A 16,914-nucleotide genomic window follows, 5' to 3' on the forward strand; every position below is an offset into this window, starting at 1 on the left:
TATCAAATGTTTATAATTCAATAAACATATCAATTGAAGAATTTTATGGTCAATGATTTGCTCCGTAAAAGTCAAAATGTATTACTCCCTCCTTCCCTAAAAAAAGACCCTTTTGGCCAAATTTTAGTCCCAAAATGTTCATCCCATTTGCATTAAAATACCCTCTAATTTGTAATAATATTTGTGCAAAATTAGTTTTGACATGTAAATTTATCTTTTCAACGTACTTTTATTAGCTTTCCTATACACTTGTACATCCCACTTAAATTTCTTAATACCCATGAAAAATGCCCTAAAAGGTCGTTATTTTAGAGACGAAGGGAGTAAATAAAAAGAAATGATGGGAGTACATCATATCCCAATTTTCCATACAAATATGTGTCCATAAATTACTTTTGCAAGTTTTTTCCTCCAATAATTTATTTTGCATCCTCAAGGATCCCATTATTTATTGAAATAACTATAAAACTAGAATCTAATTTAAAAAACAGGAAAATAATCTCAACCTAATTATTTATTGATCATCACTATACATGATACAAAACGCAAAGAAAAAAAGGGAACGAAGTGAATTAATAATGGAAATTTCATTCGAAAAAAAGTTTAAAATGACGCGAGTTGGAGTACCCGAAATAATTTGGGATGGAAATAGTAATTAAGTTTGTGTTTAGTTCATCTTACTTTAGTTTATCTAATCTCATTTGAACTTATTATTTTGATTTGAACTTATTTTTTTCTGTTCTGATCTAATTATTTGATTTGATTAAACATTGACCTTATATGTACGTAAATTCATAAAGAAAAAACATATCAATGGAGTTTATTGGATTTGTATTAATGTGTATTTTATTAATATTATTTTCACAATTTTTTTTAATTACAATCACAGTTATTTAGCGATAAAAAATCGCACATAAAACAAGTTTAAAACTTAATTTTTTTTTTAATATGATCATAACTTTTTTTTTATTTAATTTTAAATAAGTAATAAGCTCTTAAAATAAGGTGATTTTTTTTTTCAAGAACATAAGGTAAAATTTAACATAGCTAAACTTTTTTCACAAATTTTTATATGTGGCTGGCCACACCCATGTGGTCGGGGTTTTCTCGAGTTACTCGGTCATGGGTTACTTGAGAGGTTTGGTCAGGGGTTACTTGAGGGGTTCAGTCAATGGTTAGTTGAGGGGTTCGATCAGGGGTTACTTGAGGGGTTACTCGGCCAGGTTTTACTCGAGGGGTTACTCGATCAGGGGTCATTTGAGGGGTTCGATCAGGGGTTACTCGAGGGATTACTCGGTCAAGAGATACTTGAGAGGTTACTTAATCAAGGGTTACTTAGTTAAAAGTAAATCGAGTAACTCCAGTCACACGGTGTGGCATCCTCTAACTTTTTTATTGATTGATATACCAATTTTAGATTATAATGGATTTTAAAGGACCCACTAGCAAATAATACCAAAATTCGGATTTCAATTGGATAAGATTTTTAGAGTTCAACATTTTGTCCATATCAAAATTTCTAAATGTTGAAAGTAACGGAGGTGGTGCACAAGCCACCCCGTGAAGAACAATGAAAATTCATAGTTGGAACTGTCGGGGGATCGACAACCCTCGCACAGTCAGCTCCCTTAGGGAGCGGTGTTGGAGTATTTTGCCGTATTTTGTATTCATTATGGAGACAAAAATAGATTCTGGACTTTTGGAGGCAGTTCGTAACAAATGTGGGTTTACAGAGGGCATGTGTGTTAGTAGTAATGGCTTAGCAGGCGGTCTGGGATTATGGTGGAGGGATATTAGTGTAAGCACTGTTTCGTTTTCTGCTAACCATATTGCAGTTGATATTCTGGATAGAAATGGTATTGCACAATGGAGGGCAGTAGGTGTGTATGGATGGCCTGAGAAGGAGAATAAGCATAAAACTTGGCAACTTATCAAAAGTCTCCGAGAGAACACACAGATCCCAATGGTATTGTTTGGAGATTTCAATGAGATTTTGTATGAAAGGGAGAAATCAGGTGGTGTGACTAGGCATGATAGGAGCCTTGATGGTTTTCGAGAAGTGCTTGATATAACCCATACGAGGGATTTAGGGTACAAAGGAAGCATCTTTACGTGGCAAAGGGGTCTTAATGAGGAGACTATGATTCGGGAACGACTTGACAGATTCATTGCGTGCGATCAGTGGTGTACTTTGTTCCCATATTATGAGGTAACTCATTACCCAATCAATGTCAAGAGATCAGATCATGCTCCTATTTTGTTGCAAGCTGGGATGGGAGAGAGGAACAAGAAGAAAAAGAGAATTTTCAGGTTTGAGAAGTACTAGTTGTCAAATCCAGCTTGTGGTGAAGTGGTGAGGGAAGCATGGAGTCACTGTGCAAATACTTTTGTCCAGGAAAGGATTACCATGTGTGCTGATTCATTAAGTAAGTGGTCATGGAAAACTTTTGGAGATGTGAAAAAGAAGATCAGGAAGGCCGAAGAGAAATTAAAGGAGACTCAGCAAGGGGCAATGGATAAACCTACTATTGAACTTTGCAGGGCTATCTCAGAAGAGCTTGATGAACTCCTCCGTCTTGAAGAATCCTATTGGCACGCAAGAGCAAGAACCAATGAGCTTCGGGATGGTGATAAAAACACCTCATATTTTCACCATAAGGCGAGTGCTCGGAAGAAGAAGAATCACATAGCAGGGTTAGAGAATGGGGCTGGGCAGTGGATTCAGGAAGATGAGGGAATACAATAGATAATCATAGATTATTTTTCTATGATCTTTACATCTGACGGGGTGGATAATACAGAGGCTGCTCTTGAAGGAATTCAACACAGAGTGACAGAGGAAATGAATAGTAGTCTTAATAAAGAACCTGAAGCCGAGGAGATTCGTACTGCCTTATTTGATATGCACCCCAACAAAGCTCCTGGAGTCGATGGTATGCATGCTCTCTTTTACCAAAAATTTTGGCATATTATTGGTGACGACATTGTTAGCTTTATCACTAATTGGTGGTTCGGTCATATTGATATTTCGGATATAAGCAAAACTTGCATTGTTCTTATCCCGAAGTGTCATGAGCCCCGCAAGATCATTGAATTTCGACCAATTAGCTTGTGTAATGTCGTGTACAAAATTATTTCAAAAATGCTTGCAAACCGTATGAAACCTCTTCTTCAGAATGTTATTTCTCCTAAACAAAGTGCCTTTGTTCCGGGTAGGCTTATCACAGACAATGCTTTGGTGGCTTTTGAGATTTTCCATGCAATGAAGAGAAGGGGGGTGGGCAGACATGGGACTATGGCTTTAAAACTTGATATGATGAAATCTTATGATCGGGTTGAATGGGGTTTCTTGCATAAAGTCATGCTGATATTGGGTTTTAATAGTAGGTGGTGTGAGAAAATCTTAGAGTGTCTGTCTTGCTATAATTTTACTGTGAAGATTAATGGGGAGATGATTGGAAATATTGTTCCACAACGGGGGCTTCGACAAGGGGATCCTATGTCTCCTTATTTGTTTCTCATGGTTGCTGATGCCTTTTCAGGTTTATTGAAAAAAGCTACTATGGATAATATTATCCATGGAGCAAAAGTTTGTAATGGTGCCCCTCGGATTTCTCACCTCTTTTTTGCAGATGACAACATTTTATTTGCCCGTGCAAACTCTGTCCAATGTTAAAAAATTGCAGACATTATTCAGGTTTATGAACAAGCGTCGGGACAGAAAATAAATCTTCATAAATCAGAGGCTTCTTTCAGCATACGGGTTGCCAGTGGTATTAGAAGAAATATCTGTGAATTATTGGGGGTGAAGGAAGTGACAGACATGAGAAGTATCTGGGAATTTCGACTGTTATTGGGAAATCGAAAAAAGCGGTCTTTGCAGGACTTAAGGAAAGAATATGGAAGAAACTACAGGGTTGGAAGGAGAAATTGCTCTCTAAGCCGGGGAAAGAAATTCTTATAAAAGTTGTTGCACAGGCAATCCCGACCTACTTGATGGGGGTCTTCAAAATTCCTGATACCCTTTTGGATGAAATACACTCTATTCTGGCTAGGTTTTGGTGGGGTAATGGAGTTGAGAGGAAAATACGTTGGAAGTCTTGGGATTATTTATGTCGTCCAAAGGCAAAAGGAGGTATGGGATTCCGCAACTTAAAGGTTTTTAACCAAGCTCTCTTGGCAAAACAAGGTTGGAGACTCTTGCATGGGGGAGACTCTCTTTTACATCGTGTACTCAAGGCTCGTTACTTTAAAAATAGTAATTTCCTTGAGGCGAGAAGAGGTTTTGACCCAAGCTACACATGGCGAAGCATTTGGGGGGCAAAAGCTCTCCTTCTGGAGGGATTGTGTTGGCGTGTTGGTAACGGGCTGAAGATCTCAGCGTGGAAAGATAGATGGCTGCCTGTTGGTGGTAAGTTTGTGGTTCCGTCTCCTACCCCCAATGGGCTCTTTGACCCAAACCTAACTGTTGCTGAAATGGTTGACACTTCTACAGGCTCCTGGGACTTAGTCTGTGTTTCTCGCTATATGCAACCTCAAGATGTGCCCAATATCTTGTCAATCCCGTTACACTCTTGTGCTCAGGAAGACATTCAGGTTTGGGGTCTAACGAAGGATGGGGTCTTTTCTGTTCGTACTGCTTATTGGTTGGGCATTATTGGATACAGTGAGTCGGGAATGGGCATGGAGGAAAGGACATGGAAGAGAATTTGGGATATGGAGTGCCCACCAAAGCTAAAACATTTTCTCTGGCGAGTGTATTCGAACTCCATGGCTGTAAATGAGGAGCTTCACCGACGTCACATCAAAACTGAACCTTGCTGCCAGCAATGCCCTGAAGCTGTGGAGTCCCTGTCACATGTGTTGTTCCGATGTAAGGCAGCGAAAGAGATTTGGGATTCAAGTCATTTCAGGGATTTGATTGATGAGAAAGGGGATAGTAGAGTTCAGGAGGTTCTCGCCTATGTGGTTGATAGGCTACCCAGACCTGAGTTAGGGGTGTTTGCCTCATTGGCTTGGGCGGCATGGACAAGTAGAAATAAAACGTTGCTTACAAATGAATGTCACGATCCTAGGATACTGGCAGCAGGCTTGGTTAAATATACTCAGGAGCATAACCTTTACTCATGCCGTGTGTTAGGAGGGGTGCCCAAGTATACGTTGTCTCCTTGTTCCTGGATGAAGCCACCTGACGGTGTGATCAAACTAAACTCGGACGCTGCAATTTTAAACTCAGGTAGGACGGGCTTGGGTGTGGCTGCCAGAGACTCGAATGGTAAGCTGATGTTTACAGGATCAAGAGGTTTTGCTGGTGCTTGGGACCCGTTAGTTGCAGAGGCTGCTGCTGTCCTATTTGGTTTGGAGCTGGCAATTCGTTTTGGGTTCGTCAATGTGTGGGTGGAGAGTGATGCCTTGGGAGTCAGGGGCGGAGCCATGTAGGAACAAGGGGGGACGGTTGTCCCCCCATTTTTCCAAAAAAAAATTTAATTTATGTTAGCTTAAATAAATGCTGTAAATAAGAATAAATACCTTACATGTATACCTTATATAACAAAGACAACATTTGGTCTGGTGGTTGATGGGCTTGAGTAAAGCTTGTATTTCTCTTTGATCCTAGGTTCGATTCTTTACCCGATCATTTTTTTTGTTTCTTTTTGCTATTTTTGGACTTTATTTTTATTTCATTTTATAGTTTATACAAAGTGCTCCTATTTAACTTCTTTTTCTTGTTTTTGGATTTTGCCATTTTTTTTTTACTGGTTTTTAAATTTCATTATATAGTATGTAATTTATATATACAAAGTATTATAAGTCTTCAAACCTCTAATTACTCTCATTTAACTGTTTAATCAAGTATCGCCTTGTTGATAGTGATTACTAATGTGTTATTAAACTATTTGTAATGAACACATGTCTCCGTATTTTTTTATCTCTCTAATTATGTGTGCCTAAATTCTATTTTTTTATAGCTTGTTTGGAACTAAGTTTCCAATTTTATTTTTAGTCAAAGAAAGTTTATTTATTTATTATTATTTTTTTTTTAAAATGTAACCCAAATCCCTTTACATCTACTATCAATTTGTGTAAATGCTTATCATTTGATAAATCATATTTATCGATTATTAAGGATTACATACCTTAAAATTGGGGTTTACCAGCATAAAAAAAAAAATTTGGTTAATAAATTTCTTAATATGCAATTAATTTTTTAACAACTCCTCTTTCACCATATAAGAATAATTGTCATATCTCATAAGCGATTTCAAATATATATTAAACAATTTATGTGATCAATTTCTTTTTTCTTATAATTATTGTCGATTATTAAACATCTAAAAATTGTCCCCCCGGATTACAAATCCTGGCTCCGCCACTGTTGGGAGTGATCCAGAAAATAAACAAGAAACAGGAAGGGCTAAGCTATGTTTTTGTTTATATTAGTCGTATCCTTAATTTATTGTCTGCTTTCAACTTTTCTCATTGTAGTCATATTAAGAGAGGGGGTAATGTCGTGGCACATTTGCTTGCTAGATCGTGCCCTGTGAACTGTGATGAATCTGTGTGTTTTGATCCGTTTCCGGATGGCATTCAAAAGCTAGCGGAAATGGATGCTGGTTAATAACATTCCCCTTTTCTTGTTTTTCAAAAAAAAAAAAATTTCTAAATCTCACTTTTTGGAAAATTGAAGTCAGTCTTACGTGTTTGGGGTGTAATTATCAGGCATTAATTATATGATTAAAGCATTTACAAATTAAAAGAACTCAGTTACGTTTTTCTAGTTAGTAATCTGCCCGGTGGCAATCCGGTTGTGGTTACTTATCCTTGACCTGCTCTCCCCGGCAAGCTAGTAGGACAGTAGGTGACACAAGTTAATTATATTATATAATTATATTGCACCTTATTTTTACTAAACTGAAATTATTTTGCTGAAATTAAATTATTGTTAGTGAATTGAAATTATTTTTGGTAAACTTAAATTATTTTTACTGATTTTGCATTAAATTTATTCTTTAAAGTTATTGATTTGTACTTTTATTGTACTGAAATTAATTTTACTGAATTGAACTTATTTTTACTAAATCAGAATTGTTTAAGCTGAATATTTTTTTTAAGGCAAAGTAAATAGGGCCTTACTATGTAATCCCCCATTTGTTTTGAATGCAACACTTTGATCTGCCATCCGTACATAATTTTATGAGTGTTGAGTTAAACATATTGTGCAAGTGCGGTTTGTTGAGGAATTATTTAATAATAGTTAGAGATATGATAGAAAAAATTATTAAAATAGTTTATAATATTTTCATTTAAGAAAGTAATCTATTTAAAGAAATAAGGGCAGTTATATAAAGTGTTGCATTAAAAAAATTGGATAGAGTACTTCGTATGTAATAAGCGCAAAACAAGCTAAGCTTGTGGCCAATCTCGTGCAATATAAATATTTTTAATCAAGCTAGTTTGACATCATGACCTAAAAAGCTATATTGGATCGACTTGTATAATTGTCCTTCAGTTTAGTTGTCTTTCTTATTACCTTGTAAGAGCAAGATTAGCTCTAGGTCTTAAGACTATAGGTGACATCATCAATTTATGATTTTGTGGTCTTAAGACAAGACTTTATTTTTTTTATACATTTATGTGGCTTGGTCTTAACAAAATCTCAAGTGGAGTCTTGAAAATTCAAGACTCAACTTAAGACTCAACTTAACACTTCTACACTGTGTTTTTACCTATATACACATCAAAACACAGTGTTTTGATTAAAAAAAATTAATTAACTTTTTTATTTTTAAAAACATTAATTATTTGATTTATATAAAAAAAATTGTAAATATACGTTGTATTTTTTTTTTTAGAAACAAAGTGTATGCATCCAGGTGCAGCAAGACTCACTAGAAAAACTTGAAGAACATCCATACCCATCCTTGGATTGTGGACCTTCATTTTACTGTATTCATTTTCAATAACATAAAACATGTTACTACGTATAAACAATTTTAATATATAATATAAAAAAATTAGTTTTAAAAAGTCGTTTTGGGGTTCAGATCAATTTTACATTAGTCAATTTTATTTTACATTACAACTTTCTTAATGCAATATGTTTTACTTTTTTATTTTATTTTATTTTTTAATATATTTTTCATGTATTTTAAAATCTTTAAATTTCATGTAATTCCATTATAATTTATTTTTATGCATCATTGTTTTTTATTTTTATGCATCATCTATATTGCATAATATGAATTTTAATATTAAAATATAATATGTTAAAAGGAATAAAAATAATAAATATTTTAAGGAAATCTAAAATGGGTCGTAGGGATGAAGAGATAAATTTGATCGAGTCTTAAGGAGTCTTAACATAATTTTAAATTAAAAAAAATAATTAAATTTAAGCTAATAACTAATGTGGCAATAGATTTAAGTCTTAAGACAAGACTGCGCTAATCTTTCTCTAAAAGTAATTTAAGTAAATACACTACTACAAAAGTGACATTAGGTAACACCAAATGGTAACACTTTTAAAGTTGTAAAGTTAATTGATATATAAGTAACATTCTTGTAACACTTTGGTTTTATATAACACTTGGTTGTAACACTTTTATGTTAGGTAGCACTTGATTGTAACACTTTAATATTAGGTAACACTTAGTTGTAACACTTTAATTTTATGTAGCAGTTGGTTGTAACACTTTAGTATTAGTGGTAAATGTTACGATAAAAAATAATAATAATAAAAAAACAAATAATAAAAATAAAAACATTCTTACGAAGTATTTGGCTTCTCTCTATCCTCCTTAACTCCTTTACTCTTTACCAATTCCCTGATCTCAATTTTTCCCTTCTTAAAAACTCACCAGTTTGTCACTCATCGCCCCACCGGCCACCCCACGCCGATTCCAACCCACTGGCCAACAAAGGCCTCACTGGCCACCCAACGTCCCCACACACTTACCACTGAAGGCCTCAGTTGTTGAGTGACGAATTAACGATGCACACATCCATCGTCTGTCGATCTATAATTCCATTTATCATTCCTGGCGGCCGTTCCTACTCACATAATGGGTCGAAGCCATTCTGTTTCAGGTAATCTTTAAATTTTTTGTTAGTTCTTTGGATTTATTGATTGTTGTTCAAATCTAGGGTTATTTGATTTTTTTTTAATTTTTCTTATTCCAATTGCTTGATGAATATTTTGAAATTAATTACTAATTAAGATTGTCGATTTTTATATTAAGTTTTGTTTTTTTTAATCTAAATTTTTCGAATTACGATTGCTGAAGACTTTTTTTTTTTTTTTGACCGATTGTTGAAGACTTGAGGTAGGGTATTTTAGCAATTAGAGCTTAAAGTTTTAATTTGTTTTGTATTATATTTTAGCTTAATGTAGGGTATTATACGAGAGAAGTTTGCAAGGGGTTAAATGGGTTTTAATGAGTTGAAGGTAATGAATTGAATTGGTTTAAACTAATTGAAATTTTGAAAGATTGAAGCAATTTTGGGTTTGAAGAGTTTAAAGTTTTTGGATTAGACTTTTCAGATTAGCATTCAGATTATTTGAATTAGCTGTATAGTTTAAAGCAATGATTAAGTAGTAGAAATTGTTTGAGTGTATCTTCAGTAGATCATCCTCATTTGCTTCTTTTGTCTAATAGATTGAGTTGGGATCCGAGTTACCAACCTTATTGCTGTTTGTCCCTTGACTCATTAAATGATTAGAATATGTTTGTTGCTGTGGTATGGAGATTAAATCTAGTACAAGTTAACCACTGAGGGGCCGGGATTGGCCACCTTAAGACATACTCTGTTCGTTGATGACTTATTGTGTGGTTAAGAAAATAGATAGTCTTGTTCATTCTTCATTTATGTTTCTTATGCTATAGAATATTCTCACCCTATGTTACTAGGCCTCTTCATTCCTAGGTTTGTCCTTGTTAACTTGTCTCGTATTTATAGTTTTTTGACAAATTACACATTAGTTCCTGTGTCTGTTAGAAGGTTTGGAATACATATCTTGATGTCCTACTTTCATTCAACATTTGGAAGTTTTCTCTTCATTTGCACTCCTATAATTATTGTTATAATTTTTTTTATTTCAATTAATGAATGGAAATATTTTAGGTCCTTACAGCTATAGAATTTACTCTATTGGATGATCAGAATGTTGATATAGTAGTTGTTGAGGTAATTGCTTGGCGCTGCAGTCTTTATATGTAATTACTACTTAATTTTATTATGTCTACATGTGCAATTGTGTTCTTGCTGTTTATGTGTGCTTATGTTAACTGGGTTAGGAGGAGCACGGGATGCTACAAACATAATCACAAGTTTTGAGCTTGTTGCTGCAATTAATAACTATAGGAAAAGAACAGCTGACTGCTTTTGGGGGTTCCTTGGAAAGCATAGCATTGGCAAAGTCATGCCCAGTTTGGTGCCTATTCTTTCTTTGTAATTATCTATATGAAATGATTGAATATAATCATATTTTATGCAGATATTAATCTAAATCTGAAATACTTGCAATCTATAAGTTGCCTAATGCAGGCTGGATTGCAGGGCCGAGTAAGCTTTGATCTAAGTTAGTCACTGTGAACGTGACACGCTATGTATCAGCTATTATAGTGAAGTGTCCTTGTCTTGCAAACTGTGATTGAGTTCAGGTATCAACTAATCATGAAATCTGAGATCATTAATAAGTCAATTTTAGCATTTTTTTTTATTCATTTGCCTTACAATCCTTAGAAATTAGAACTAACAATTTGACATAGCTGAACTGCATTTTACTAATCAAATTTGAACGTGGTTTTTCTGATCCTAGTGCTTTGAAAATGGCCATTACAACAGGGTTGTGTTCTGTGCTTAATAACAGAGGTCATTTTATTTTTGTTGTAGGACTAGTGGTGGATGCTCGACACCTTTGATATGCACAAGCAAACCCTAGTATGAAGTGGTATGGAGTTCTTTAGTAATTGATTTACTTCCTTTTTTAGGCTGTTATGAAATAGGTATAAATTGGTGCATCGGGTTTTTCTACTCACTCCTACTATGATGACTAACGAGATGCAGGGAAACGGTTTTACGCGTCATATATTCCTAGTAATGCAGTAGCTGTAGTGTTAGGGTTGTCATTCAGCAATTTTTTTATTTTATTATTTTTTTTGTCATGGTTAACGGTTTACATACCTGCATCTTCAAAGGATCGGCTTTTGACGATTAGAGGGGTTAAGGCTTCCTACCTAGTTAGATTTTGTTGCTGCCCTTCTACTGCCGATAGTGCTGCCCCTGCTACTTCACATTCTGCTCTGTTGGGTTGCTGCTTCACATTATGCCTTGCTAGAGCACCTGCTGCGTTGCTACTTCGGCTCTGCTGGAACTGCTGCTCTTGTTGTTTTGAATACTCCAGTTGTAAATTTTTTGCAAGTGTAAAATAACAAGTTATTTTAGGTATATTATTTATATATTCATTATATTATGTATAGATTCAACTGATTGAAAAATAAATTGTATATATTCAAGCTACTATAGGTTAAAAATATTAGTGTTTATGTATTTTTTTTAAGTACTATGAAATTAGATCAATTCAAATTAATGTCTATCGTATATGTTAATTTAACATTTGTGATTGTTGTATATGTTAATATAATTTTTATATTTTAAAAAAATGAAAATAGCATATTTTAAAATGTTACCTATTAATTAACAAGGTGTTACATTAGATTGCAAAAAACGATACATAATGTCGAATAAAGTTTTAGTATATGTCAAAAGATGAATGAGAAATGTTACCTAATGACCAACAAGGTGTTATATTAGCTCGCAAAAGTGATACACAATGTCAGATAAAGTGTTACTATATGATTGAAAAATGTTACGAAAGATAAGTAAGTGTTACATAAGAAATTAAAAGTAACACTTTAAAAATGATACTAATGATATAAAAAGTGTTACATAAGAGGGTTTATAATAACACTTCTAAAAGTGTTACCATATGTTACCTGAAGTGTTACATGAGACCATAGGTAACATGGGCGGATGTATCACCCACTAAAGTGTTACCTATTATCTATAATAACACTTTTACTACTTTATGTACCACTTTTTGGGTGTTACTTAAGGTCAATTATGTACTAGTGATAGTTCAACGCTAAATAAATTTGGCTAATTAAAGAAATTATTGTGATTAATTAGGCCTTGTTTAGTTCAACTTATTTTTACTTATTTCAGAAAAAATAAGTTCAGATCAGATCATCGTTTATGTGCAATTTTTTATCGTTAAATATCTTTAATTTCATAATAAAAAAATTATGAAAATTACATATTAATAAAATAAACATTATTATGAATCTAACAAGATCCTATTTCACTTGATATATTTTTTCCTTACACATTATCGTACACTTAAGGTCAAAGTTTAGTCAAATCAGACAATAAGATCATGTCAGACCATCAGACCAGATCAGATCAGATAAGTTCATATAAGCAAAAATAAGGCGAACTAAACAAGGCCTTAATAGTAAAGTATAATTGGTATGTTTCTTGATTTATTTAGTTTTAGGTTTCGATAATCATCATCATCATCATTTTGTTTAGTCTAAGGTTTATGAATTTTATTTTAAAGCTCCATTCACCTTAAACTCATTATATAGAAATTTTGAAATAGCTTGACTCACTAATTAAACTAACCTTATTAAATAAGGTTTCACTTGTCTAATTGATCTGATAAAAGAAGTTTTAATTTGAACCACTTTAAATTGCACTTTTTATTACAATTCTGTAGCCTTTCTTTCTACTTGCGGCAATTGTAAATATTAGGAATAGTGAAGCATGCCAACTCATCACTAAGCTCATTTTACTTGTCATTTTTTATGCCATTTGAAGCTTCTGCCGATGCTTTTTGAAGCTTTAGTCTCCATTGATGCTTCTTATTCCATGGCAATGGATCCTTGAAGCTTCCTCGTCATGACCCACCTTTTCCACTATCTTATTTTCGGCAGCTTCGCCGTCAAATAAAACGAAAACCCTAAGAGAAATGTGAAAATGAAGGGCATGTATGATTAATCCCAAAGGGTATGACTTTTCGTCTTTCTCCATTGATGTAGTTCGTGAGCTTGATTTCCTCTATTGCACCTGCTGATTTCTCCATTGAAGCACTTTGAATCCCCCATTTTTCATTAACGTCGTTAACATCTTTTATCACCCAAATTACAAAGTTACCCATAAATAAATGCAAATATTGACTACTCTACCCTTAGATAAACATATTTTGTTTATCAAATTGAAAAACTTTTATTTTCCCGGGGTAAACCAATGTAAGTGTTTTTTTTATTAATGTTAAGAAACGTTTGAATATAAGAAATGCTAAAGGCACATGTTTAAATTATTTAAATCAACAAATTTGTTGTTGGTGCAATGGTGATTGAGGCTGCACTTGGTAAAGAGGACTGCCGACTGTGTGTTCGATCCCCCGCAACAATAATTGGGAGGGGATTGAAATCCAACCACCCACAACTGAGTTCCAAATCCGGATTAGCCCAAAGGGTCAAGCGGGTGGAACACCAAGAGGAAAAAAAATATTTAAATCAACATACTATATAGGAAAGTACTAACAATAAGTTGTTGCTTGTTGGCTAATAGTAGACTAGTAGTATGCTCAACACTTCAACAATAATGTTGCCACCAAAAAAAAAAAAAAAAAAAAAAAAAAAAAAAAAATTGAATAAAGATCGGTTATGCTATCTTTAATCTTAAATATGGTTTACAGACTGTTTCGGGTAAAAACAATGGGTCTTTCGTCTGGACCTTTCCTGTGAGCTGAACACTGGATTCGGCCCAAGAGATGATTGGGACAACGGTTTCCTGCACAGCAAACACACTAACTGGCCTCGGGGGTTGTGTCGAGGAAGGCCCCTTCGATGCCAAAGTCAGTACAGTGATTCTAGAGAGAGAAAGCTATGCAAGAGAATTAATTACTTAAGGCTTGAAGTGAATGAATTGAGACAGAGTGAAGTGAAGGCTTTTATACCTTGCTCAAATAGAATAAATGGGCCTTGAGGTCAAATGGGCTTGCCATGTTGACTGGACCTTTGACTGACTTGGCATGCCTTGAGAGAGGGTTGAACCTCCTTTGGGCTTGTATTTGAATCATTTGTGGACCGGCCTAATTAGAATAAATTGGACCCAAACAACTTGCCCCCTCAGACCCGGTTCAGAAATTTGACGAATAGGGTTTGACTTGCAAAATGGAGGGAAGCAAATGATTTAATTGCCATTTGAATTTATTTTGGGAGTTATTAAAATAATAACTGTTGTTTGGAGTTGATGGAGAATGTGGATAATTTAGTGGGAGATTAACGTGAGAAGAAGACGGAAAGGTGAAGCATTGAAGTGGAGTTAGTGGGGCTTTAGTGGCGCGAACTCCCAAAATTCCCAATTCTGGAAGGTATTTACACCACTCATCCCACTCTCTCTCCTTACTTTCCTTGCTAATTGCCAATCGTTTTTCGCTAATCGCCACTGCTAAGCCCTTTTTCCCTTTTTTACTCGTATTCAGCGATCCGAGGCTTGAAACCGAAATTTGTTGCTCCGAACTTATAGATCGGCAAATTTCGCGTTTGAACAAGGTAATTTTCTTCGATTTTCTTGCCTTTTCAAGTACCCCCCTTTTTCCGTTTATTCGCACAACCACCGTTGAAAATGGCCGGCGACCGTGGAAAAAGAAAAGTGGAGGCTGAGCCGAATGTTGAAGAGGAGGAGGAGGAGGAGGTTCCGCAGTTGATTACGCGGCGGAACCGACCTTTGGCGATGATGCCACCTCTCAGCGACCAGAAACCTAGGGCTAGGACTGGTGTTGTCGCCGCTTCCAACGGCTCTGCCATTCACGCCGTCCCACTAACCCCTTTGCCCCCTCGAGCTTTAGGATTGGCTAGCACTTCTGGCCAAAGCGAGGCTTCGGCGTCTAGGCCATTGACCCCTGAGGAAAGGGAATGGCAGGACGAGGCTGCGAATACAGGCATTATGAGTTTCCCCCCGTATAATTGGTGGAATGGGAATGATGTCGAATACAATTTTGCCGGGAAAATTGAGGTTTTCTATGGGATTATGGAGGAGGATGGGTATTGGTGCTGAATGCCCACTTCTTATGTCTGGATTCATTACCCTCCTCCAGGTTACATCGGAGTTTATACTCGTCAGCTACAGTACGGGCTTCGATTCCCACTTCATTCTTTTGTGACCCAGATGCTGAACGGTTACAACATATCCTTGCCTCAGCTGATGTCGGTGATCATCCGAAGGCTGATGTCATACCTTTGGGTATGCCTGTTTTTTCGGATTTACGTTAAGCGTACACTGCTTCCGATGTACTTACAAGCTTGTGCCGATGTCCAGACGAACAAGCATAATGGGCCTGGCTGGTGGCAGATTGAAGATGAGAAGGGTTGTCTTCGGTCTGGCCGAATGATACCTCTGACAAAGAGTGGAGGGGTCAATGGATCTGGGTAAGGGTGCCCCAAGACGAAGAACACCCAAATTACTTCGGTGCGCCGAGGTATCTGAGAAAACCTGATCCTCAAATGGCTAACATTGGCCCTGATGAGTTCACCCCTCTAGATCTAAAGCAAATGGAACATTTCGGCCGATCTACAATGTGCGGGGCTGCTGGCCGAATGAAGACAGTCCCTACCACTTGGCTGCCTTGCTGCCACTTCATCTTCTAAGAGAAGATGCTTGTTGTCGTCTACCTCAACCGAAAGTATCAAGGCGGTAAGGAGCTTGGCTGGGGCCGAGGACTTTATTTTTTATTTCTTTTGTTTTTCAATGCATGTTTTCTTCTGCAAGGCTAACTGTCGTTTTGTCCTTTCAGTGTTGTACGAAGAGAACTCGGGCATCAATTAAAGGGTGCTTGGGATCACTCAAGAGAGGGATCCAATCACGAATACACCCTAAATCACCGATTCGAAGGATCAGCCCCTCAGTTTGCACAAAAAGAGGCTTCAAATTGCCAGCGCGATTGAAAATTAGCAGTAGAAAGTCTGGTGGGCAAAACGTGACCCCTTTTTACTTCTATCTGTCGAAGAACAAGCCGTTGCAGCCCGTGCTTCAGCTGCTGCTAAGAACTCTGCTCCTGTTGCCGAGCGAGTTGAAACAGTTGCTCCAAGGGTTAAAGGAAGTGAAGACGAAGACGAGCTTCTGCTCAAGACTTCGGTAAACTTTCAAACTTGACTTGTTTGTTGTTGTTGTTTGTATCCAAATTTTTTTACTTACATGGCTCCTTGCCCCCCTTGTTCCTTCTTCTATAGTTTGACGAAGAAGAAAGGGACGAGAGAGAGCCCGCCGAAGCTGTCCAAAAGTTATCTTCAGACGAAGAAATGTCTTGGCCGAGGAAGAGGAGAGTTGTCATTAAGCCAGGGCAATATCAAGCTGCCCCCGTTCCTGCGAAGAAACCTCGACTCGAGGAGGAAAAGATAGAAGAGCAGGTACGTCCCCTCGGCCTAACTAACGAGAAGATTGAAGAGAAAGTCGAGGAGCAGATTCCTCCTTCTGAGCCGTTGGTTGAGGCTCTAGAGGTTTAGTCCAAGGGTTTGACTCCTCTTCCATCTCTGCAGCATCATGCCGAGGCTTTTGCGAATGAGATTCAACAAGAGGGTGATGCTTTGGATGACTTGCTGGTCCAGCCTAAAGATGAGCTGGAGATTCTGGATGGGATGCCCGAGGGTTTCGAGGCTGAAATCCCAAAGGGTGCTGAAACCGTGAAAGGACCTGAGACTGTGAAAGAAGCTGAGGTGCCTTCAACTTCCATGGACCATTCCTTCTGAACCTTTTAGTCTGCAGACATGGGGTTCGAATCACCTCCATTGCTTCACGTTCCTGACAGTACTAGGAATGTCCTCTGGTCGCACCGAGATTCAACTGTTA

At 36.4% G+C, this 16,914-nt stretch overlaps 1 long non-coding RNA gene across 2 annotated transcripts; it reads left to right on the forward strand.

Moving 5' to 3' along the window:
- Positions 1-8,777: 8,777 nt before the first annotated feature.
- LOC110728554 lies at positions 8,778-11,594 on the forward strand. Of its 2 annotated transcripts, XR_002512711.1 has the most exons (4): positions 8,778-9,087; positions 10,123-10,185; positions 10,296-10,661; positions 10,894-11,594. It is a non-coding gene; the product is annotated as an uncharacterized LOC110728554 (long non-coding RNA). The 2 variants fall into 2 exon arrangements; XR_002512712.1 differs by lacking the exon at positions 10,123-10,185.
- The last annotated feature ends 5,320 nt before the right edge of the window (positions 11,595-16,914 follow it).

This window comes from Chenopodium quinoa, unplaced genomic scaffold, assembly GCF_001683475.1.
Source record: "Chenopodium quinoa cultivar QQ74 unplaced genomic scaffold, ASM168347v1, whole genome shotgun sequence".
NCBI classification, from domain to species: domain Eukaryota; kingdom Viridiplantae; phylum Streptophyta; class Magnoliopsida; order Caryophyllales; family Amaranthaceae; genus Chenopodium; species Chenopodium quinoa.